Below are 23,780 nucleotides of genomic sequence, written 5' to 3'. Positions count from 1 at the left end.
GCGATCATGAAAAACATCATTGTGAGCAATTTGAATGGCACTCTAATTGTCACAGTAGAGAGGGGTAGGACCAGAAGAAGAAACACCCATATCAGCAAGAAGCCAGCGAAGCCAGAGAAGTTCCTGAGTAGTATTAGCAAGAGCTCGGTATTCAGCTTTGGTGCTAGAGCGGGCAAAGAGGGATTGTTTTTTGCTACGCCAAGCAAGAAGAGAATCCCCTAAGAAGAAGCAGAAACCCGTGGTAGAGCGTCGATCCGTAGGATCCCCAGCCCAATCAGCATCGGAAAAGGCACGCAATTCAAGAGAGGAGGAAACAGAGAAGTAAAGGCCATGGAACAGAGTGCCTTTGAGGTAGCGAAGGATGCGGAGTAGAGCAGTATAGTGGGGAGTGCGGGGAGCCGACATGTACTGACTGACAATGTGAACAACATAGGCAATGTCAGGACGAGTTACTGTGACGTAGACAAGACTGCCGACGAGCTGGCGATAAAGAGTAGCATCAGAGAGAAGAGTCCCATCAAGAGGAGTGAGACGAATCTGAGGATTAACTGGAGTAGAAGTAGTTTTGCAATCAGTAAGACCAGCACGAGCCAGAAGATCGGATGCATATTTGGCCTGGGACAAATAGGAACCAGTAGAATCATGAGAGACTTCAAATCCTAAGAAGTAGTTAAGAGTACCAAGGTCCTTCATCTCAAACTGTCGGTGGAGAAGCTGTTTGAGGTGGAGAATACCAGCTTCATCATTACCAGTGATAATCATATTATCCACATACAGAAGAAGAAGAGTGGTACCATGAGAAGTAGTCCGTATAAAAAGAGCAGAGTCATAGGGGCTAGAGGTGAACCCGAAGTCATGAATGGTAGAATTGAACGTAGCAAACCAAGCACGAGGCGCTTGCTTGAGGCCATAGAGAGCACGCTGTAGTTTGCAAACCTGATGAGGTGGAAAAGTGGACCTAGGTGGAGGTTGCATATAAACCTCCTCAAGAAGATGACCATTGAGGAAAGCATTTTTGACATCCATCTGAAAGAGCCCCCAGTGGCGAGCAGCAGCAACAGCAAGTAAACTGCGAATAGAGGTAAGCCGAGCAACATGAGAGAATGTTCCTCATAATCAATACCATATTCCTGGTTGAAACCCTTGGCAACAAGACGAGCTTTGTAGCGTTCAATAGAGCCATCAGAATGCGTTTTGATTTTGTAAACCCATTTACAGCCAATTGCAGTCTTGCCAGGAGGAAGATCAACAAGATCCCAAGTATGAGCTTTGTCCAAGGCCTGGAGTTCATCAGTCATAGCTTGCTGCCAAAGAGGATTAGTACAAGCCTCACGATAGGAGGTAGGTTCATAAGTAGAGAAGGCAGCAGATCCAACAATATAATCACGAAGATAGATAGGAGGTTGAGTTACCCGGCGTGGTCGACCCGTAGGAGGATCGGTGGGAGGAAGAACCGGTGGAGAAGGAGGTGTGGCAATAAGAGGTAGACCTTCAGGGAGAGCAGGCTGGACGGGATCAGGAGTGAGCAAGGGCGTCGCGATGAATGAGGAACCTATATCAAAATCAGCAGAGAAAAGATCTATGGAAAGATTAGTAAACAGTACAGGAGTGGAAAGTGCGGGTAAGTGAAAGGAGGATAGCGAGAAAAACATTTGGTGCTCCCAGAAAACGACATGGCGGGAGATACGAAGGTGTTGAGAGAGAGGACCCCAACAGCGAAAGCCTTTATGTTCAATTCCATACCCAAGAAAGCAACAAAGACGAGAACGAGGTTCAAGCTTGGTGTGTTCATGGGATTGAAGTAGAACAAAGCAGGCAGAGCGAAAAACCCGGAGATTGGCGTAAGGAGGGGGAGTGCCATGCAGACGTTCAAAGGGAGTTTGATTATGGATGACAGGGGTAGGAGCACAGTTAATAGTGTAAACAGCAGTGAGGGCAGCTTCCCCTCAAAAGGTTTCAGGGCAGGAAGAAGAGAGAAGGAGAGCGCGAGTAGTGTCAAGAATATGCCTATGTTTTCGTTCAGCTCGGCCATTTTGCTGGGACGTGCCAGCACAAGAACGATAAGGCAGTGTACCATGATGCTGAAGAAAGGAAAGGAAATCTGAATCCCGATATTCCATAGCATTGTTAGAGCGAAAAATTTTGATGGCTTTAGAGAATTGGGTGTGGACCATTTAAACAAATCTACAATAAATGTGTTTAAGTTCAGACCTATTTTTCATGAGAAAAAGCCAAGTAAACCGGGAAAAATCATCAATAAAAACAACAAAATAGCGGGATCCCCCCATAGTAGTAGTAGGGGAGGGTCCCCAAATATCTGAATGTATAAGATCAAAAGGTGCAAGGGAAACAGAAGTACTTTTATTAAATGATAAAGCAGGTTGTTTGGCAAGTTGACAGGGTATACAATCGAAATGATCGGGAATTACATGACCCAACTGTCCACTAGAAACCAAAGACTTTAAGCGATTAACAGAAATATGCCCTAAGCGACAATGCCAAAGATGAAAGGGAGATAATGAGGAAGTAGAGGTAGGAGCAGCGATCTGAGGAGAGGCAGGAACATGAAGGTGAATGAGTTCATAGAGACGTCCACGCTTACGGCCGATCCCAATAGTCTGCCCCGTCTGAGGGTCCTGTACCAAAAAATCAGTAGCAGAAAATGTGACAGTTAGACCAAGTTCACATAATTGACCAATGGAAATAAGGTTTAAGGTGAGAGCAGGGATATGATAAACTTGAGGTATAGATAAAGAAGAGGTGGAAACAGTACCAATATGACGGACAGACATGAGGGAACCATCAGCAGTATGAATTGAGGGAAGATGAGGAGAGGAGGAGAAGGAAGAAAAGATAGTAGAACTGGAGGTCATATGATTACAACAGGCAGAGTCAAAATACCAAGAAGAGTTACATGGGGTTACAGACAAAGCAGTAGGAGGAGGTGTACCAGAAGGGGAGAGAAGTTGCTTGAGCATGGCCTCTACATCTGTCGGAGAAAAGCGAGGGGTAGACGGAGCAGGTGACTCAGAGAACCCCGCAGAGGCAGAAGCATCAGTGTGATGAGACTGATGCCCGGAAGCAGCAGCAGCAGTGTGATGAGACTGATTCTCGGAAGCAGCAGTAGCAGTGTGATGAGACTGATTCCCGGAACGATGAAAGCTTCCCCGGGAAGAGCCACCGCGAGAGGAGTGGCTATTGGAGAATGATTGGGATGAATTGCGAAAACAATCCTGTTGCAGATGACCAGGACCAAGTTTGTTGCAGTAGCGGCAGGATCTGACGGGGCAATTGACCAGGAGATGGGTTGCAGGAAGGCCCCGATTCTGATAATAGAGGCAAGCAGTGGTCCGCTGGGTAAATGATGGCTGGTACGGAGGAGTGGCAAGAACAGAGTCCATATGATGAGTTTGAAGTGTACCGAGACGAGTCTCCTCTGATAGCAACTCAGAAATTGCTTGTTCAAGAGTGGGCAATGGATGGTGATGAAGCAGAGAGGCACGTACGGGCTCAAAAGAGGAAGTAAGAGCCATGAGAAAGTGCACCAACCTTTGCTGGTTGCGATAGATAGTAAATAAAACAGCATCTTCGTGGTTATGCCAAGTTGGTTCTGAAAGAGCAAGCTGATCCCAAACAGAGTACATTTGAGAAAGGAAGTCATTAATGGACTGAGTGGATTCTTGGCGCATGCGGTGAAGTTGGTTCTGAAGTTGATATTGATGGGCAAGACCAGTAGTCTGGTATCGTTCTTTCAAAAAATCCCAGATGTCTTTTGCAGGAGTAGTTACAGAGTCAAGCTGAAAGCGACCAAACTGAAGACTGATAGAGGTAATAGAGGTATTACGAAACTAGGTAATGATTTGGTAATTCTTACTGTCCCATTTCTCAAGTCGGTCTTCATATGTAGTAGTATGAGCAGTAGTTTCATTAGTGGCACTGTCTTTCACTGGTTTAGTCACATCCCCGGTGACAATTCGCCAGAGCTGCTTGCCTTTGAGGAAGGAGGACATGGCTTGGGCCTACAGAACATAGTTTGAACCATTCAAAATAACGGAAATGGGATGGGAGGCATCATGACGATCCATAATACTAATTCAGTAGGGTTAAAGTAATAGGAATAGACCTGTAGGAGCAAAATTAGGTAAAACAGAGTGCACCAGTGAGTCCGGAAGGTCGAAAATAGCAAGGAAAGGTATGCTGGACAGAGATGATGTCAGCAATGGTGTTAGCGGCGCACGTTAGCAGAGTGCAGGGAGGAGCACGTTAGCAAGAAGACGGCGGCGTACGGTAGCGGACAGGCGCAGGCGCGGCGCACGGTAGCTGTTTTGGCGCACGCGGGTGCACACTAGTGAAGCGGCGCACGAGAGGCGCAAAGTAGCAGGTGCGGCGTACGGGAGAGGCAGGGCTGACGTCAGCTGCGGGTGTGTGGGCGCGTGTGGACGCGTGGCGGAAGTGAGCAACAACAGATGGCGCGTGTGGGCGCGTGTGAGAGTGGTGGCGAAAGTGATGACGCGCAGAGGACAAAGGCGGCGCGTGTGGGCGCGTGGAAGGTTTTCTGAGAATGGGCTTGGTGCCGTTGGAATCGTGAGGAAATTTCGAGCGGTTTGATGTAGTGCCACTGTGTACGGGACTAAACACCAAAATCGAAAATTGCCAGAAATGTAACACTGGGCTCTGATACCATGTAAGATAAATTGATAGAGAGAGAGAGAGAGAGAGAGCAAGTGAATAAATGAGATGTGTATATTATTTTTGTTAATTTACAAACGGAGCCTAGCTCTCTTCTTATAGCCTGTGATGTACATTGGATGCGATGCACCGAAAGCATAAAGCTAGCCGAAAGCATAAAGCTAGCCTTTTATTAAAGCTAAAGCTAAACATAATAATAACAATACTAAAGTATAATAATATACAATGCTAACATATAATAATATACTAACAAATACAAATGGTGAATAAATACATAATAATCAATGATAAAATACATATTCTAGAATAAAAGATATGATAATATCATTTTTTTATTTCTTTATATGACTAGTGAATAATTGATGAAAGTAGAGCAATTAAAGTGTTGTGTAATTAAAATTTTAAATAAATATAATATAATTATGTTAAATTTGTGAGGTTCAATGTAATTATTCTAAAATTCTGGAACTTAGTATAATTTATCAAACAAAGGACCCAAGTTTGTAGCGGGAATTCTGTAAATATACACTACTTCGCTACTAAGCAATGCGCGTCATCACTTTATCTATAGCTTTTTAATTTTAATTTAAATTTTTAACACTTTATATATACCCTTTAAGAGCATATTTGTTTTGAAAGATAACACCATGGATTGGATAATTAGTCTGGATGGATTAATAGTCCAATGTTTGGTATGAATATTTTAGTCCGAACTAATAATTCTCCGGACTATTAGTCTCATATTTGTGGGATTATGCTATCCCATGGGAGGTGGGATAGAAACCATGGGATGACTCATCCCATGGGATTAACTACTAAAATTTTATTTTTGCCTTCTGGCATTTAATTATGTTTTATATTTAGTAAAATTCAATAAAATTTAAATGTTTCATTTTAAAAATACAATAATTTTATTTAATTTTTATTTTTGTTTTATTTATTTAATTTTTTAAAATAATTTTTTATTGATGTTTTATTTTAAAATTTTGTTTATATTTTATTTAATTTCATTATTTAAATTTTAATAGATGTTTTATTTTATTTCATTATGTAATTATTATTATTATTTAAAATAAATTTATTTAAAATTTTAATTAAAAAAATAACATATATTTTTATTGATATTTAATTTATTTAATTTTTTAAAAATAAATTTATTTAATTGTGCAAAAAATAAAATAAAATAAATTTTTATTTAGTCTAACTAAAAATAATTAAAATATTAAAGTTATGTTTAATATTGCTATTACTTAGTAAATAATTAAAAAGGATAAAAAAGTCATTTGAGCATTTATCCTTCTCCATAATATCCCAAACAAACATTGGATAACTAAAAATAGTCTAATCCAGACATCTAATCCCATGACTAAACAATCATAGGATACAAATCTAGTCTAACCAAATACCCCGGGATAATGTATCCCAGGACTAATAGTCCGGTGGATTATAATCCCCTCTTATCCAATCCGTCCAAACAAACACACAGTAAACTGATATTAAATGTTTATATTTATTTTTTCAACCTTATTATTTAATACCTTTCTAAAAAAAAAAAACCTTCTTATTTAATAAATAAAAAAATATTTTTAATTATTTTATATGTTGATTTTATCAACACATTTAGATAAAAAAAAAAAAATTCCTTCTTTTCTTTTCTTTTTTAAAATGTTAAATGGATAAATGCTTTTTAAAATTTTAAAGCTAAAATCAAAACCTGTTATTCTAACGTGTTTTAATCCAAAACATACAAAAATTTCAAGATGAAATAAATTAATTTAGTCACTATAATTTTTAATATAAGTTCAAATTATCCAAATTTATAACCATGGTCATTAATGTTTGTATTTTTATTATCTTGGCTCTCATAATTTTGCTAATACTATTGTTAACCACTGTCGATGTGCTTAAATTATTGAAATATATACAAGAAAAAAAACTCATTATTAAAAAAATTAAAATTATTCAACATTTTAGATGTAATTATCCCGTCTATTAAATTATTCAATATTGAATATATAATTGTGTGAGCTAAGTATGAAAATTGCACATTTGGCAAACAAAACACTTTCAGGCCTAATGCTAATGGGCCCAAGTCCAACCAAGCGTATTGGATTATATGAGATCAGAGCCGAGTAAATCCCTACGTTGACTAGTGGCACGCCGAAAAGATATTCCGTCAATTGAACATTTATGCCGAATACTATATACCATTCAGCAGGATATCCTAATCAAGGTAGGCCCAATCCATCATTTTCTAGAGATTTAGGGGCAGTTTGGCAACAAGCTAAAAAAGCTAGTTTTTTGGTTTTTTAAGCAAAAAATGTCAGTTTTTTTTGGCCAAAAAAGCCACTAAAAGGCCAAAAAATTAGATTTTTACCAACTTTCCAAAACACCACTTAATAGGAGTATGTTTATATTTCGAGATTACTGAATAATTTTCCCTTCTGACATTATGATGATGATGATGAAGGAAAGATTAGACAACGTATGAAATATCTATATCAAATCTCTATAGAAAGAATGTAAATAGGAGAACAGAGGTATGCACTTTCATTGAACCTTATTTCATTTCCAAAATATCTAACTCATTTTCTTTCATTGAACCTTATTTCATTTCCAAAATATCTAACTCATTTTCTTCCATCAAAAATCTGATTTAATCATCAGAGTGCTAATTTCGACAGTACCAACCAAAGTGTCTCTTGTTTCAAGTACCGCAACAAAGATTAATCAAAAACTTGTTTGGAATATAATAATATTATAGAATAACTTTTTACAATAATAATGAAATTGCTTGGTTCCCATTTTTTAAAAACAGTTTTCAGAAAATTTTACACTCTTATTTTTCGTGTTTTTTTGTTTTTACTGATTTTTTAAAATATTTTATGCAATTTTTTTACTTTTTAGACACACCTAACATTAATACACCTAAAAAGTAAAAAAATTGTAAAAAAAATCTTTTAAAAATTCACTAAATACCAAAAATACAAGAAAAATACAAGAATTTAGTACATTTTTTGTATTTTCATGAATTTCTTAATTTTTTAAAATATTTTTTCACAATTTTTTTACTTTTTAGACACATCTAAGTAAGGTGCATCTAAAAAAGTAAAAAAAATATTTAAAATTTTAAAAATATTCACTAAAAACAAAAAAACACGAAAATCAAAAAACTCAGTTTTCAAAAAACTTAATCGAGAAAATTCAAACCAAACACAGTGAATGAGATTTTGCCTTGCTTATAAGGTTGATTATCTAAATAATTGGCAATGCATATGAGATAAAACAAAATAAAATACAATGTGTGATATAATTTTTTTAATACTTAAATCATAATCTTTACATAATTGTGATTTACTTAAATAAAAGCTAGTTTGGTACTTTTTCATATTTTTATTTTTATTTTTGAAGTGAAAATATAAAAAAAATTATATATAATTTGTCAAATTAATTTATATATTTAAAATTTCAATATTATTTTATTTGATCGAATGTTCAATATTACATACCACCGAGAGTGGTGGCCCAATGGTGAAGGCCTTGCCTTCCACCACTATGAGTCAAGTTCGACTTTTGGGGGCACGAAAATCCTGAATTTTTCAGGGTTCTATTCGGAGACCTTGCGCTATATTCCGATCGACCATTGGTCATGATTGGGACGGGTGATGCATTCCACTAGTACCTCAATGATAAATCCCTTTCTATGAATTAAATTAAATCAGACAGTTCCGGACCACCGGGCTTGGACCTGCGGAGGTTGAGACCTCATAACCTTCTCTCGATCAAAAAAAAAAAAAAATGTTCAATGTTACATATACTCCTTGAGCTTCCACATAGTAATTATTTTCCCTTTATTCTCACTTTCTCTCTCCCTAAATGTTCTTCTCCCTCTGTATTTTCTCGGAAAACCCTAGAAAATTTTGATCTCTAAAACCTCTTCATCCTCTATATTCAATCCACTCACATCTCTCTAGCATTCCTAATCTCAATTCTCAATTTTCCGATCCATTCTAGTTCATTTTTATACACTCCGATCAGTCTAAGCTTTCTTCATCAACCACAATTTTGAATTCGGTCGATTCTCAGCGGAGCATCGATCGATTCGCCATCGAATCTTCATACCGTGCAATGGTTTTAGTTGGTTGATTTCAAGATGAAGTTCAAAAGGAGGAGGGCTGTAGAAGTGGTACGATACATTTAAAGTTTATCTAACAATTTAAAGTTTTGTTTATTTATTTATTATTTTTATGTTGATTGTGTTCATCTGTTTGTCACCGAAGCATAAAAGTAATTCATATAGTTATCAATGATCGGAAAAGCAAAGCAATTGACTAGTTGGATGGTTTAGAAATATTTTTGTACGGGGGCGAAATATCCTCTACCTTCCGTACTCCTTGGACTCCAAGCTTCACGCGACGGCGTCTAACCTGGCAACACAGAGAATGGTGAGCTGCCCGGCGGTATTGTGCCGGATAGACCCTCCGACGATCACGTCAGATCACTTGAGGAAGAAGAAGAAGGCTGTTAGAGAGAGAATGTGTTTCAGATGGCGCAAATTGCTTACCTCTAACGTTCATCTTCCACTCATATTTCTAGGCTAGCCATGCAGCCTCAGGATTGTGCACGTACTACCTCTGTTGTCCTTTACTGGACAGGTGGCAGTGTTCGCCTCTCACCACCTTACGCGTGTAAAGGCCTAGTCCTCCCACCAGTACACGCAGAACTGCCCAACGGTATTGACGCGTGCTTGGAGCAGATTTTCTCTCCGTCACGCCATTGGCCTAGGTGGCACACCTAATCGGAGTACCATGACCGACCTGTCCCTTGTGGAGAATTGCCACCACAAGCAACACAACCGAGCTGTGTCTCGCCGACCTATCCCTTGGGAAGAAGCGAAAGTCTGATTCTCATGGTCGGGCTGCGCGCGACCGATCCATCCTGGCTGATCGGCCGTGAAGCATGCCGGCCTTTCCCCGCTCTACCTTCATTCTAGGTCGCATGAAGTCCTCCCATCTCGGCTAACCGGTCGGGGGTATACCGGCCCTCGCCAGTCCTTAGTCCAGCTCGGGCTGCCCTTATCTCGGTCGCGTCATACCACCGCGTGCCCATCCGAATGCCCAGCCAAGTCGGAGCTCGGTCCAACCTTGGACCACGCCTGCGGCCAAACTTCCCCGGTCGTGCAGATCAGGTAGCAGAACCGCAACCCTTGAGAAAACAGCTCGGCACCGTGAGGTTCGTCAAAACCCGCGTTACCGCAGCTCGGCCGTACTGTCCGGTGCAAATCTCCCCTCTCAATTTTATTAATTGGTTTTGGAACATGAAATTGTAGATTGTTGCATAAAGAGACTACAATTGTTCAATGCTGATTTTGAAGTTGATTGCTTTTAGTGTCATATACTGCCATTTCTATTATGTTCAAAGTTGTGTGACTTGTGTCTGTCTCCCTCTCTCTCTCTCTCTCTCACACACACACACACACAAAAATGGTATGTCAATATTGCTTCTCTTTTTCTTTTATTCCTATATGTATATATGTTTTAAACCTTGGAATATTGCTAGGGAAAAATGCAAAAAACTATGTGGTTAGATGGCATTGTAACATAAATCAGAATTTCTATTTGATTTTCTGAAACTAAAAGAATTTAGCTAGTTTCTTTACTTTATCTGTCCACAATTTTTTATTTTTTATTTTTTTGAGGGGAATGTTTTGATTATCTGAAGGACGAGAATGCCCTCTCTATATTTTTTTTCCCTTTTTTGTGGGGTTTGGTGATGTGGAATATGATTAAGAACTTTTATGGGTTGGTGGAATCTGATGGATGCTAAATTTTGGTGGCATTTGTTTGATAAATGAGGTTTCTTGGACCTGAGGTAAGCAACAGCGGAGTAGTTCTTTCTGTTGAAAATCAAGACTCTGCAATTTATGGAGAAAATCTCTCTGTTTATGTTAGCACGAAGAGTGGACTAGTTCTTTCATTAGATAATTGATGTTTTACCCTGTTTAGCCATTACGTCTGCATGCCAGGTCAGTTTAGTGATTTTATTTTTATTTTTAGGTTTTTTTTTTTTGAGGGGGATGGTGTTGGAAAATGAGTAGAATGCTTGGCTGGAGGTGTCCTGAACTGTTCCTACCCTTGGCTTCTCTACCTAACTTTCTTGGGTGGTCTTTTTTGTTTGACAAAAACTGAGCAATATTATAGTTAGATGGGAAAGAGTGAAAAGTAGGGTGAGTGAGCAATTTTCCCAAGAATGTAGTAAGTAAATGCATACTAATCAATGTGCCAGATAATAACGAAGAAAAGTGAGAATCCCAAGAATAGGAAATTAAAAATGAAAGATGAGAAGAATTTCAAAGGATATATAAATGACCTTCCATAGCAACAAATTTTTTGGTCGATGAGCATGCATTTTCATTGTTATCTAATATTAATTGAATAAATACATTAAAAAAAATGTAACGGTAATAAGAAACCCAAACTTAAAGGTTAATGTATTGCTTTGAGTCAAGAGATCGAGCTTTTGTCTAAGCCATCACCACCTCCAAATCACCCATTTGCCCTAAACCAAGGGTTCATAGTACAAGCTTTGTAAAGATCTTTTTGAAAGGCTTTAATATTGCTCCTCAATTTAACGACAAACCTTGCCAAATTAAAGAATAAAAAAAATTAATATTCCCACATTTTCTGCCCATTCCTACCAGTACTTTTGATTCCCGAATGTCTTGGGGTAACCATGGAATTCCTGTTGAACTTTATTTTTAAGTTGCAGGATATGAGAATTGGCTTGTAAGTTGGGGCTTGGTGTTTTATGTCCAAGTCCCCAATTCTTTTCTTTGTGACCACCCTTGACCTTGAGCAACTGTAAAAATCTGGTACAATTTTATGTTCTAAATGTTAAAAGATGTTTATGATCTATTTGAATCATTAGTAATAGAACAAGCAAATCTGTTATGGGTTATTGGTGGGGGTTTTTTGGGATTTATATGGGATATCATATCACAAATAGGTGAGGGTGATGATATTATGAGATGGAAGAGGTCGAGGTCAAGTTTGAGTAGCCTTGAGTGAAATCATTGTATGAGGCTTTGGTGGGCATGAGAGACTCTTTTTCCTGGGAAGGGGATTTACTCTTCTAAGTCGTCTTCCAAGGTAGCTTTCTTTTTGTTGAAGGCAGGGAAGATTTTTATGGTTGATAATTTAATTTTGAGATGTGAAATCATCGTAAATTAGTGAGGATAGCTAATTAGTCAATCGTCTTCTATCCATTGCCTAGTAGAGAGGGAATTTTGGGTTATGATTTTAAGCAAGCATATATGTGGTGCATTGGGTGATCCCAAGTTGTGCCTGACCTTATTCCATGGTTGGAAGGCGAAGAGTGGGGGAGAGAAGGAAGAAGATTTGGATTTTTGTGCCTTTAGGTTTGTCCCGTGTTTTAAAAAGTGCGCGGCGCAGCCTCGCGCTTCAAACAGGTCGAGGCGAGGTGCAATACGTAAGGCGCAACTATAGCGATCCCGGTTTTTCCTTCCTTTGTATACTATATTCTAGACTTGATTTCGTGGACTTGTTTTTGTATCATTATCGCTTCTAGCCTTTACTCTTTGTATTTGAGTCTTGGGTTGTGATGGGCAGGTTTAAAACAGGTTGGTTGCACTTTAAAACCAAAAGGTGATGTCCAGATTTTGGCCTTCACGCTCGAGCGGAAGTTTTAACGCTCGAGCGGGCTCTTCGTTGTTGCTTATCCGCTCGAGCGGGAGTTTTGACGCTCGAGCGTGGTTTTCCATCTCCCAGTACTTTACTCTGCAGTTCGTCCGCTCGAGCGGTAGTTTTTACGCTCGAGCGTGATCTCTTGTTTTTGTCCTTACGCTCGAGCGTAGAGTTTGACGCTTGAGCGGATACCATCGCCTGCAAAACTTATGGAAGTGTGCAATCGACGCTCGAGCGTCTCTTTTCGCCCTCGAGCGTGAGTCTGTGTAGGCGTATGGTTGATGCTACAGCCCACATGGAAATTATGATGCAGGAGGAGGATGAAGGACAGAAGGGCTCCAAGAGGAGTCAGGATGGTCAGAGTGATGGTAGGAGACAGAAGGGTTTTAATCCTCAACAGTCTCAGGGTAGCTTTTCTAGATCGACTTTTCCTGTGCCGAGTGCTAGTTCGGGGAAAGGCAGTCAGGGAGACATTACCTGTTTCAAGTGTGGCCAGCTGGGCCACAAGTCTCCAGTTTGTCCTCAGAGGGGAGGAGTGCAGAGAGCAGCATCATCTTCGGCTCGATCTCAGAGCCAGAGTCAGGGTAGAGGCCAGCCACTCTCGTGTTATCAGTGTGGTCAGCCAGGGCATATGAAAAGGTATTGCCCGCAGTTGGGTAGCACACCTGGTGCATCTAGTTTGAGGCAGATTCAGGGTCAGCAGCCAGCTCAGTCGGGTCAGGCCTCGAGGGCCAATCAGGGGGCTTCATCGTCCCAGTCGGTGCAGCAATCTTATGCTCCTAGGGGTGAGCAGGTTGATCAGAGGTCGTCTGGGCGCGTGTACGCTGTTACCGCGCAGGATCTTGTGCCGGCACCATCAGTTGTGAGAGGTACTTTCTTGTTTTGCAACTCGGTTGCTAATGTTTTGATTGATACGGGTGCATCTCATTCCTTTGTGTCTGCTGCATTTGCATCTGTTTTGGAGTTGGAGTTAGCACAGTTAGCATCTCCTATTTGTGTAGTGTCACCTCTTGGGGGTGAATTGATCTTGAAACAAGGTGTTAGAGGTTGTGATATAGAGGTCGCCGATCATAGACTTTCGTTTCCTTTTGTAGTTATGCCCATGAAGGGCTTTGATGTTATTTTGGGTATGGACTGGTTATCGTCATACCGGGCAGTTATCGATTGCTACGGCCAGAGGGTCACACTATGTACCTTAAACGGGGAGTGTTTTCATTTTCTGGGGGACCGGGTTAGTAGTGTTTTGCTACCGGGGTATGATCCGCGAGGGCGATGTGAGCTTAGTGGTCTACTTGCCAGCTTTGAGAGTGGTGAGTGTGATGAGACCCAGATTGTGTTGCCAAGGGTGGTTTGTGAGTACTCGGACGTCTTTCCCGAGGATCTTGTTGGTTTGCCACCGCATCGAGAGATTGAATTCTCTATTGATCTAGTGCCCGGCACTGCGCCAATTTCTATGGCACCTTACCGTTTTGCCCCAGCCGAGTTAGTTGAGTTGAAGATCCAACTCCAGGAGTTGCTAGATAAGGGCTTTATACGTCCTAGTGTTTCGCCACGGGGAGCACCGGCCCTCTTTGTTAAAAAGAAAGGTGGTGCTTTGAGACTTTGTATAGATTACCGGAAATTAAATCGGGCTACGGTTAAGAATAAGTACCCTATGCCTCGTATAGATGATCTGTTCGATCAGTTGAAGGGATCCCGTTATTTCTCGAAGATAGACTTGAGATCGGGTTATCAGTTGAGAGTCAGGGAGGAGGATATTCCGAAGACGACATTCCGTACGCGGTATGGCCACTATGAGTTTTTTGGTGATGCCATTTGGGCTCACCAATGCACCAGCAGTATTTACGGATTTGATGAACCGGATATTCCGGGAATTTTTAGATCGTTTTGTAGTTGTCTTCGTGGACGACATCCTTATCTATTCACCTTCTGAGGAGAAGCACAAGGAATATTTGAGAGTGGTGCTTGAGTTACTTAGAGCCCATAAGCTTTATGCTAAGTTTGGGAAGTGTGAGTTCTGGCTAGAAGAGGTCAAATTCTTAGGCCATGTAGTTTCTGGGGAAGAAGTGTCTGTTGATACATCCAAGACTGAGGCAGTGCAAGATTGGGCACAGCCTAAGAGTGTGTTTAAGATCCGCAGTTTCCTGGGGTTAGCTGGGTATTATCGCCGGTTTGTGAAGGATTTCTCCAGGTTAGCTTCACCTTTGACTAGATTGACTCGGAAGGGGGTCAAATTTGTATGGAGTGAGACTTGTGAAAAGTCGTTCCAGGAGTTGAAAGTTAGACTGACCACTGCTCCCGTCTTGATTATTCCGGAGAGAGGGTTAGGTTATGCAGTCTATTGTGACGCCTCACGAGAGGGTCTGGGTTGTGTGTTGATGCAAGAGGGGAAAGTGGTTGCCTATGGCTCACGTTAGTTGAAAATACACAAGAAAAATTACCGTACGCATGATCTTGAGTTAGCAGCTGTGATCTTTGCCTTGAAGATTTGGAGGCATTATCTTTATGGTGAGAAGTTCGAGGTATTCTCGGATCATAAGAGTCTGAAATATCTGTTTACACAGAAAGACTTGAACTTGAGGCAGAGGAGGTGGATGGAGTTTATTGAGGATTATGACTTTGAATTGCATTATCATCCGGGGAAGGGTAATGTAGTGGCCGATGCCCTTTGCAGGAAATCTGTTGGTGACATAGCTAGTATAGCCATTCGAGAGTGGGAGATGTTAGGTGCACTTGGGGAGTTTGATTTGCTTCTGAACGAATCCGTTGGGGCAGCAACCTTGTTTGCTGTTGTTGCGCAGCCGACTCTTGTGACTCGAGTGTTAGAGGCTCAGAGAGGTGACTTTGAAGTAGAATCTCTTCGAGAAAAGATTTCCAGTGGGAAGGTTGAGAAGGGTTTGACGGTGTATCCTGACCTGAGTGTGAGATACCGAGATCGTCTGTTTGTGCTGGAATCTTGCCGAGAGGAGGTACTCCGAGAGTTCCATCATTCACGCCATGCAGTGCATCCGGGAGGTACTAAGATGTATCAGGATTTGGGTCGCCAGTTTTGGTGGCGGGGTATGAAGAGAGATGTGGCAGCTTTCGTGTCTAAGTGCCTTACTTGTCAGCAAGTGAAGGCCGAGCATCAGAGGCCAGCAGGTTTGCTGCAGCCCTTGCCTATTGCCGAGTGGAAATGGGAACATGTCACTATGGACTTCGTTGTAGGTCTTCCGAGGACTCAGCGGAGTAGTGATGCTATTTGGGTGGTTGTAGACCGGTTGACTAAGTCGGCGCACTTCATTCTTATGCGCGTGAGAGATTCGGTAGACCATCTGGCCGGTTTATATATTCGGGACATAGTGAGGTTGCACGGGGTCCTAGTGACAATCGTCTCAGATAGAGATCCTCGTTTTACTGCCAGGTTGTGGCAGAGCTTGCAGAGTGCCTTAGGCACTAAGTTGTCCTTTAGCACAGCTTATCATCCTCAGACTGATGGGCAGTCCGAGCGTACTATCCAAATCCTTGAAGATATGCTTCGGGGTTGTGTTCTTGACTTTAGTGGGTCGTGGGAGAGACACTTGCCTTTGGTGGAGTTTGCCTACAACAATAGTTTCCAATCTAGTATTGGTATGGCACTGTTTGAGGCCTTGTACGGCCGACCGTGTAGATCCCCTGTTTGTTGGGTCGATGTGGGTGATGCACCTCTGTTGGGTCCGGAGTTAGTGAGGGAAACGATGGAGAAAGTTGAGCGTATCCGTAAGAGGCTTGTTACAGCCCAGAGTCGTCAGAAATCTTATGCCGACCGTAGGAGGAGACCTTTGGTATTTGAGGTGGGTGATCATGTCTTTCTGAAGATATCACCAAGGCGGGGATTGATGAGGTTTGGGAAGAGCGGGAAGTTGTCCCCTCGATTTATTGGCCCTTTTGAGATCCTTGAGAGGATTGGCGAGGCTGCTTATCGTTTAGCTTTGCCGCCGCAGTTATCCGGAGTACATAACGTGTTTCATGTGAGTATGCTCCGGAAGTATGAGCCGGATCCATCCATGTATTGGATTGGACCGACTTAGAGGTAGATGAGGATGTCTCGTATGAGGAGAGACCGGTTCGGGTCTTGGATAGACGGGATCAAGTTTTGCGAGGCAAGACCATCCCTTTGGTAAAGGTTTTGTGGAAACATCACGGGGTGGAGGAAGCCACTTGGGAACGCGAGTTGGAGGTCCGAGAGAAATATCCGGATCTATTTGTAGATGCTTGAACATATGTTGCTTATTCTATTGTAATATTGCACCTTAAGTGTATTGAATATAACTTAAGTTGTGAAACATAGTTTATGTTTTGGTTAATGGAAGTATTTTGAAACTTGCCTCATAATGGAAGTTAGTGTAACACGGCATATGTTGAATGTGTTGTAGAATTGGAGTTACATCATGAGATTGAATATGATATGGAAATGGAAATTATAGTTATTGAAAACTGTTGAATTTGAAAGGAAAATGCATGTTGATAATGCAAGTTGTTATGTATAATGTGAAATGCCTCTTGAAAAGAGATGGGATTGACCGGTAATGGGTCAGGTTGTTTAATAGAATGTTGGCTTATTATGAGAAATAGAGAAAACTCTTTTTAAAAAAAAAATCTTGTACCTAATTTCGGGGACGAAATTCTTTAAGGGGGGGAGGTTATAGCGATCCCGGTTTTTCCTTCCTTTGTATACTATATTCTAGACTTGATTTCGTGGACTTGTTTTTGTATCATTATCGCTTCTAGCCTTTACTCTTTGTATTTGAGTCTTGGGTTGTGATGGGCAGGTTTAAAACAGGTTGGTTGCACTTTAAAACCAAAAGGTGATGCCCAGATTTTGGCCTTCACGCTCGAGCGGAAGTTTTAACGCTCAAGCGGGCTCTTCGTTGTTGCTTATCCGCTCGAGCGGGAGTTTTGACGCTCAAGCGTGGTTTTCCATCTCCCAGTACTTTACTCTGCAGTTCGTCCGCTCGAGCGGTAGTTTTTACGCTCGAGCGTGATCTCTTGTTTTTGTCCTTACGCTCGAGCGTAGAGTTTGACGCTTGAGCGGATACTATCGCCTGAAAAACTTCTGGAAGTGTGCAATCGACGCTCGAGCGTCTCTTTTCGCGCTCGAGCGTGAGTCTGTGTCTGACGCTCGAGCGGGGTTTTCCACGCTCGAGCGGGGAATCGACTACATCAGTCCGTGATTTCACTTTTTGGATCACTTTTTGACCTACTTCTTTTCCCTAACTCTTTAAAAACCGCCACTTGAGAGTTTCTCTCTCTACTCTCACATTCTCTCTAAGATTTGATCTATTCCTTGTGGTCTTCTACCCTAGTTCCTTTGGAAGAAAGGTAGAGCTTCACGAGAGCTTTCTTTTAATCTGAAAAAGAGAGGATTTGGGGCACTTTGGACTTTCGTCATCTTCTCCATTCGAGTTCTTCTCTTTAAGGTAGGGATTTCCTACTCCATCTTATAAGTTTTGTTCTAAGTCTTGGCATTTTGATATATTGGGGATACTTTGGTAATTTTGGGAAAAACCCTAGTTGTGTTAATAAATTAATTTGTATAATTAATTTAAGAAAATTGAGGAATTCATTGATTAAATGGTGTAGTTGGATAATTTAAATTACTCGCTTATTGAATTGTTGATATTTTTATTTACAATCTAGAAATAACTGTTTTGGGCTATCGGTGGAGGATAGTCGTGTTTGTTGTAGACATTGCATGTGGATTAGGGAAAATTGAAACTAATCAATTTGTTTAAGTCATAAATTTAGACTATTGAATTAATACAGAAAATACATGTATTGATTGAGCATTGCATATGCATATTGTTTGGGAGGAGATAGGGGATGGACTCCACGGTTTAGGGGAAGATAGGGGATGGACCTCTAAACCGGATTTTTGTTTGGGAGGAGATAGGGGATGGACTCCATTAGCATCACTATTATGTGTGCTTATTATATTGAAGTATTTTTACATATTATTGATACAACACTAAAATGTGTATCAAACGGGAAGTATGAAGTGTTTTGATATGAGCCTGAGTCTCATCTGTGTTGTTGATATTGGAAGTAATGTGAATATGATATATAGTTCACCGTTGTAAGTTTGGCCAGGTTCTGAGCCATATTGATAATAATGGGAATTGAAACATGTCATAGACATTAGTGTCATGAGACAGTATCAAGTTATAATTGATTATCTAGGTTAACCATCTATTGAATGCTTTAGCTTTATTCAATGCTTATATTTGGTTTAGTATTTTTTCTACTGGGCTGTGGCTCACCCTTTATGGGAACATCATTTTCAGGTTCAGGTGATAAGCTACCTCCAAGGACTTAGATTGGAAAGAATTGGAGTTGAAGACTCTGTTTAGTTTAGTTGTTATTTATTTATTTGATATTACATGTAAACATTCAAGCCTAGGGCTTTACTTGTATTTGAGTTAGAACTCATATTTGGTGTCCAAGTGTTGGCTTGGAAAGATGTTAGCCCGTAGGGCATTTAATCTGATGTTACATGTAATGCTTTTATTTAGTAATACTATGATGAATGAATTAATGAATTGTTTTCTTTAAATACTGCATGTCAATGATATATATGTATAGAAGGGTTCATTTTGAGGGCGTTACAGCAACTTAGGTGTTGAGGCTTGGGCTTTTTTTTGAGGCGCGAGGCACGAACTTCATGGGTTTTACCTATTTTTCTACTCCAACTGTTGATTAAGTATTTTTTTGTGGGCATACCCATAGGGAATCAAAGGGTGTGTTTGGTTTGTGTTTGCAGAGTAGTTTTTGAGATAAAACAAAAACTTGTTTGGTTTGCCTTTTTCTAAATATTCTCCCTAAAATAACTTTGATTTTTTTTGTAGAGTAGTTTTTGAGATAAAAAGTACACAAACTTGTTTGGTTGGTCTTTTTCCAAATATTCTCTCTAAATAACTTTGGTTTTTTTGTAGAGTAGTTTTTCAGATAAAAAAGTACAAAAATTTGTTTGGTTTGCCTTTTTGTAGAATAGTTTTTGAGATAAAAAATACAAAAATTTGTTTGGTTTGCCTTTTTTGCAAACATGTTTCAAAAGTAATCTTGAAAATTGGATAACCAAACACATTTCTGAGAGTTTTTTTGGAAAAATCTGTTTGGTTTGATTACTCTTAAAAAGTGTTTGTAGAGTATATTTCTAAAAAATTTCTCCCAAAATCAAACCAAACAAGGCTAAAATTCTTTAATATAAAATGACCAAACGTGGTCAAAAGAGAGTAGAAAGTGATTAAAAAAAATCCTAGTGGAGAAGATAAAAAAAGCAATCAAAAAATGAGAAGACGACACGACTTTGGCTTCTTCTTCAACTTCTTCTCTTCTTCTTCTTCGGTGGTTCTCTTTCTCTTCTTCTCTTCTTCGATGGTTCTCTTGGTTGGGTTATCTCTCTACCTCTGGTTTTTCTTTCTTTATTTTTTTTCTCTTCTTCTCTTTTTCTTTTCTTCTTCGATGGGTTCTCTTCATGGGCCAGTCTCAATTTTTTCTTTATTTATTTTTCTTCTCTTCTTTTCTTATTTTATCCCTCCCTTCTTCTTTTCTTCTCCTGCTTCTTCGTTGTATTATCTCTCTATTTTTTTCTTCTCTGGTATGCTTGCTTTATGATTTTTAGAATTTTATATATATTTGTTATGTTAAAAAGTTTGCCTATTTTATAATTTTTTTGTTCTTATACTACTTGCGCCTCGCTTTGGTGAAGGACGCGCCTCGCCTCACGCTTAGGCTATTGGAGACCTTATCGTCTCGGTGCACCTAGAGCCATTTAAAACACTGGGTTTGTCTCTTTTTTATAATTGCTGTTCTGTGGAATGTTATTTCATACTGACCATTTTTTTGGATTTTGTAGTGTTTTTGAGAAGCTAGGTGTTGCAAGTGAGGTTTGGGTGATTTTTATTTTTTTTATAGGTGTATACAAGTGGCAGCTTCATTGTTTTTTGGATATCTAGCATCTCCTTTTGGTGGCTTATCAATAAATTTTTCTTTCTAAAGATATAAAGGGCTTCTTGGTTTGTTTTTCAAAAAAAATTTTGGGAAAAATTCTCTACAAATAAATTTTTAAGAGTAATCAAACCAAACAAATTTTTCTAAAAAAAATCTCAAAATTTTGTTTGGTTACCTACTTTCCAAAATCATTCACTCCCTCATACACATCAAATCAATCACTTTTTTTAAAACTCTCTCTCCAAAATAATTTTTCAAAATCATTTTTGAAAAAAGGCAAACCAAACAAGTTTTCGTACTTTTTATCTCAAAAATTACTCTACAAACACAAACCAAGGTTTTTGCACTGGCACACTAATTGGGGCAGTAATCATTTAAGGAGATTTATTTTGGGATATATAATGTAAATTTGGTTATATGGGTAATCAAGTTCACAATTGCTTGCTCTCTCTCTCTCTCTCTCTCTCTCTCTCACACACACACACACACACACACCCCCCTTCCTCTTCACATTGTATGGAAAATAAATTCACAATTATTTGTTGTTTTTTAATTTTTTTCCCACTTGCTGTTTTGTCTATTAAGTTAAGCTTCATGTATATCTTAGCAAGGTTTTACTAATGCTTTGAAGTGTGGTGATTGTCTTTTTGTTCTTTTGTGTCAGCCTCCAAAAATTAAATCCTTCATCAATGGTGTTATAACTACTCCACTTGAGAATATAGAGGAACCGCTGAAAGGTTTTGTTTGGGAGTTCGATAAGGTGTGTTTGCAGCTTTTACTTGACATCAGTGTAGAAGCCTGCTTCTATGCAGTTAGATTAATGCTGGTTTGCATTGATGCAGGGAGATTTTCATCACTGGGTTGATCTTTTCAATCACTTCGATACATTTTTTGAGAAGCACATAAAAACTGTTAACATATAATATACTTTCATATAATGCCTTAGTAGCTGTAAATGTACATCACAGTGTGAGAGGGTGATTTATGCTCCGGCGTTGGGCCGAGGTATAAACCGAACAGGTTGGGGGCCCAGCAGAGCAGTGGGCCGAGATGATCGACTGTTCACCCGGAGATGGGGTACCAGAACTTCGGCCGGGCAGAGTTTGGACTATGTGCTGCCCCGAACCGTGCAGAAGGTGCCCGGCTAGGAAGTGACCGGTCAAACCAGGATGCTCGGTCTGAGGATTGTCGAGATCAGACAGACCGAGAGGCCGGCGCTCGGAAAGGCGCGGTCAGCCGAGGTAGTTGACTGACCGGCGAGAAGACCGACCAAAGGAGGATCCCGGGCTAAGCTTTGCCGAGATGCCGCCTAGCCCGGTCCTTCATTCGGTTATCCGGTCGGGCGCTTAAGGTATGAAGCATGGTATGACCGAGGTAGGGCAGCTCGGCTGCCGAGCTCCAGCTATGCTGTCAGGCAGTTGAGAGCAGGTGATGAACGGCATGGTTTAAGCTGACAGATGGGATAGCAGAGCCACGTGTCAGGAGATGACAGGGAGTGGATATGGGGCACAGAAGGTATATAAGCCTGTCTGCGCCCCCCATACAGGACACACGAACACTCTGTAAGAAAATCCTTACACTCAAACACTCTCCCTTCTCTCTATCTATCCCCTGTGTGTGTTCTAACTTGATCGTCGGAGGGGTTTTCCGGCCACACACCGCCGGGTAGCTCACCGCTATTGTGCTCGCAGGTGATCGGACAGAAACGGAGCTTGGAAGAAAGGAGTACGGGCTTGCCGGAATATTTGCTCCCCGTACACAGTGCATTAGGAGCTGTAAAGCCAACACCCACTACCACTTTCAGCTTTAGATTCCACTTTGATATTATTGTAATATATTACCTTATGGCTTCGTACTCCATTGTATCCTTCTGCTCTCTATAAAGAGAGAGACCTAATTCTCTTGTAAACATAGAAATATATACAACAATCTTGTAACATATCAATCAATCAATAATATATACAACTTATTCTCTCTCTATCAATACATTTAACATGGTATCAGAGCTAGGTTAACAACCTAGTCATTCTGCTTCACCGGCGGGCGGCAGCCTCGCCTTGGCCGCCCGCCGGACCTCTACACATACCTTCACCACCGGAGGGAGCCGCCGTTTTCCAGATCTCGGAATTCCGAATGCAGATGTCAGTTTTGCCACCACGATTGTCGCAACAATCAGCACACCCACATTCTTTTCCGACCTCTTTCTAGCAACAGTTTTCCGATCACCGTCGGCCACAGATTTCTCGAAATTCCCAGGCAAAGGGGGTTTCTTGGTCATGCTTCTCCGCAAATACCGCTGCTTCTATGTCCGACCCGTCATCACCGGTGTAGATGGGACTGTTTTTCTCAATCCCCCGAACCTCTTCGAGTCCCTTCTCTTCGCAGATTCGACTTTAACACCGAGATCATACAGCCTTCTTCTCAATCCCTGTTTCCCCCTTCTTCCTCTTCAGCCTCTCATGCCTTCTTGCAGAGTACTCCTCGTAAAACCAAACCCCTTTTCTTTTCTATCTCTCCCATAAGACACACACAGCACACAACACTCACTCAGAGTATCATGTTCAAGCCACCCACGCACACGGCACACCCAGCACCATACACCCACTCCATACACACCCAAGATCTTCCCACACCATGCACATGCCACCCAGCTAACACACACCTCTCTCTCACCCACGGCTCTCACACACGCCACTCACCCATGCACACTCAGCCACCTCTCTCTCACCCACAACTCTCGGCACACCACACCAACACACACCCACGCACACGGGAAGATCATGGTGAGCACAACACTCACTCAGAGTATTATGTTCAAGCCACCCACGCACACGGCACACCCAGCACCATACACCCACTCCATACACACCCAAGATCTTCCCACACCATGCACATGCCACCCAGCTAACACACACCTCTCTCTCACCCACGGCTCTCACACACGCCACTCACCCATGCACACTCAGCCACCTCTCTCTCACCCACAACTCTCGGCACACCACACCAACACACACCCATCGCTTCACAACTCTCGGCACACCACACCAACACACACCCATGCACACTCTTACACGGATCTCTCCAGTGTAAAACAAAAAAAAAAAAAAAAAAAAAAAACCCAGTTCAGTACGTCCTCCTCCGGCAACCTGGCCAATCATGGCCATCTCTCTCTCTCTCTGGACCCATGCACACAACACACCCAGCACAAACACACATGGCCATCTCTCTCTCTCTCTAGACCCATGCACACAACACACCCAGCACAAACACACATAGACACACGGGTTAGAGGGGGAGAAGACACACACCCTCACACGGCACTCTCTCTCTCTTTAGCCGAGACCATAATCTTTCTCTCTCCATGGTCCCATTATCATAATCGGCACTGATGCTTCCCTCAACATAATTTTATTTTAATAT

At 41.0% G+C, this 23,780-nt stretch overlaps 1 long non-coding RNA gene across 1 annotated transcript; it reads left to right on the top strand.

The window, feature by feature from the left end:
- The first annotated feature begins 8,519 nt into the window (after positions 1 to 8,519).
- Positions 8,520 to 21,270, top strand: LOC114319996 (uncharacterized). Its single transcript, XR_014336937.1, has 3 exons — positions 8,520 to 8,875; positions 21,025 to 21,120; positions 21,203 to 21,270. It is a non-coding gene; the product is annotated as an uncharacterized LOC114319996 (long non-coding RNA).
- The last annotated feature ends 2,510 nt before the right edge of the window (positions 21,271 to 23,780 follow it).

The sequence above is a fragment of the Camellia sinensis genome, chromosome 7 (genome assembly GCF_055761805.1).
Source record: "Camellia sinensis isolate YWXY chromosome 7, ASM5576180v1, whole genome shotgun sequence".
Taxonomy (NCBI): Eukaryota; Viridiplantae; Streptophyta; class Magnoliopsida; order Ericales; family Theaceae; genus Camellia; species Camellia sinensis.
The sequence above is the reverse complement of the archived record's forward strand: the minus strand, read 5'-3'. Positions and strand labels throughout refer to the sequence as shown.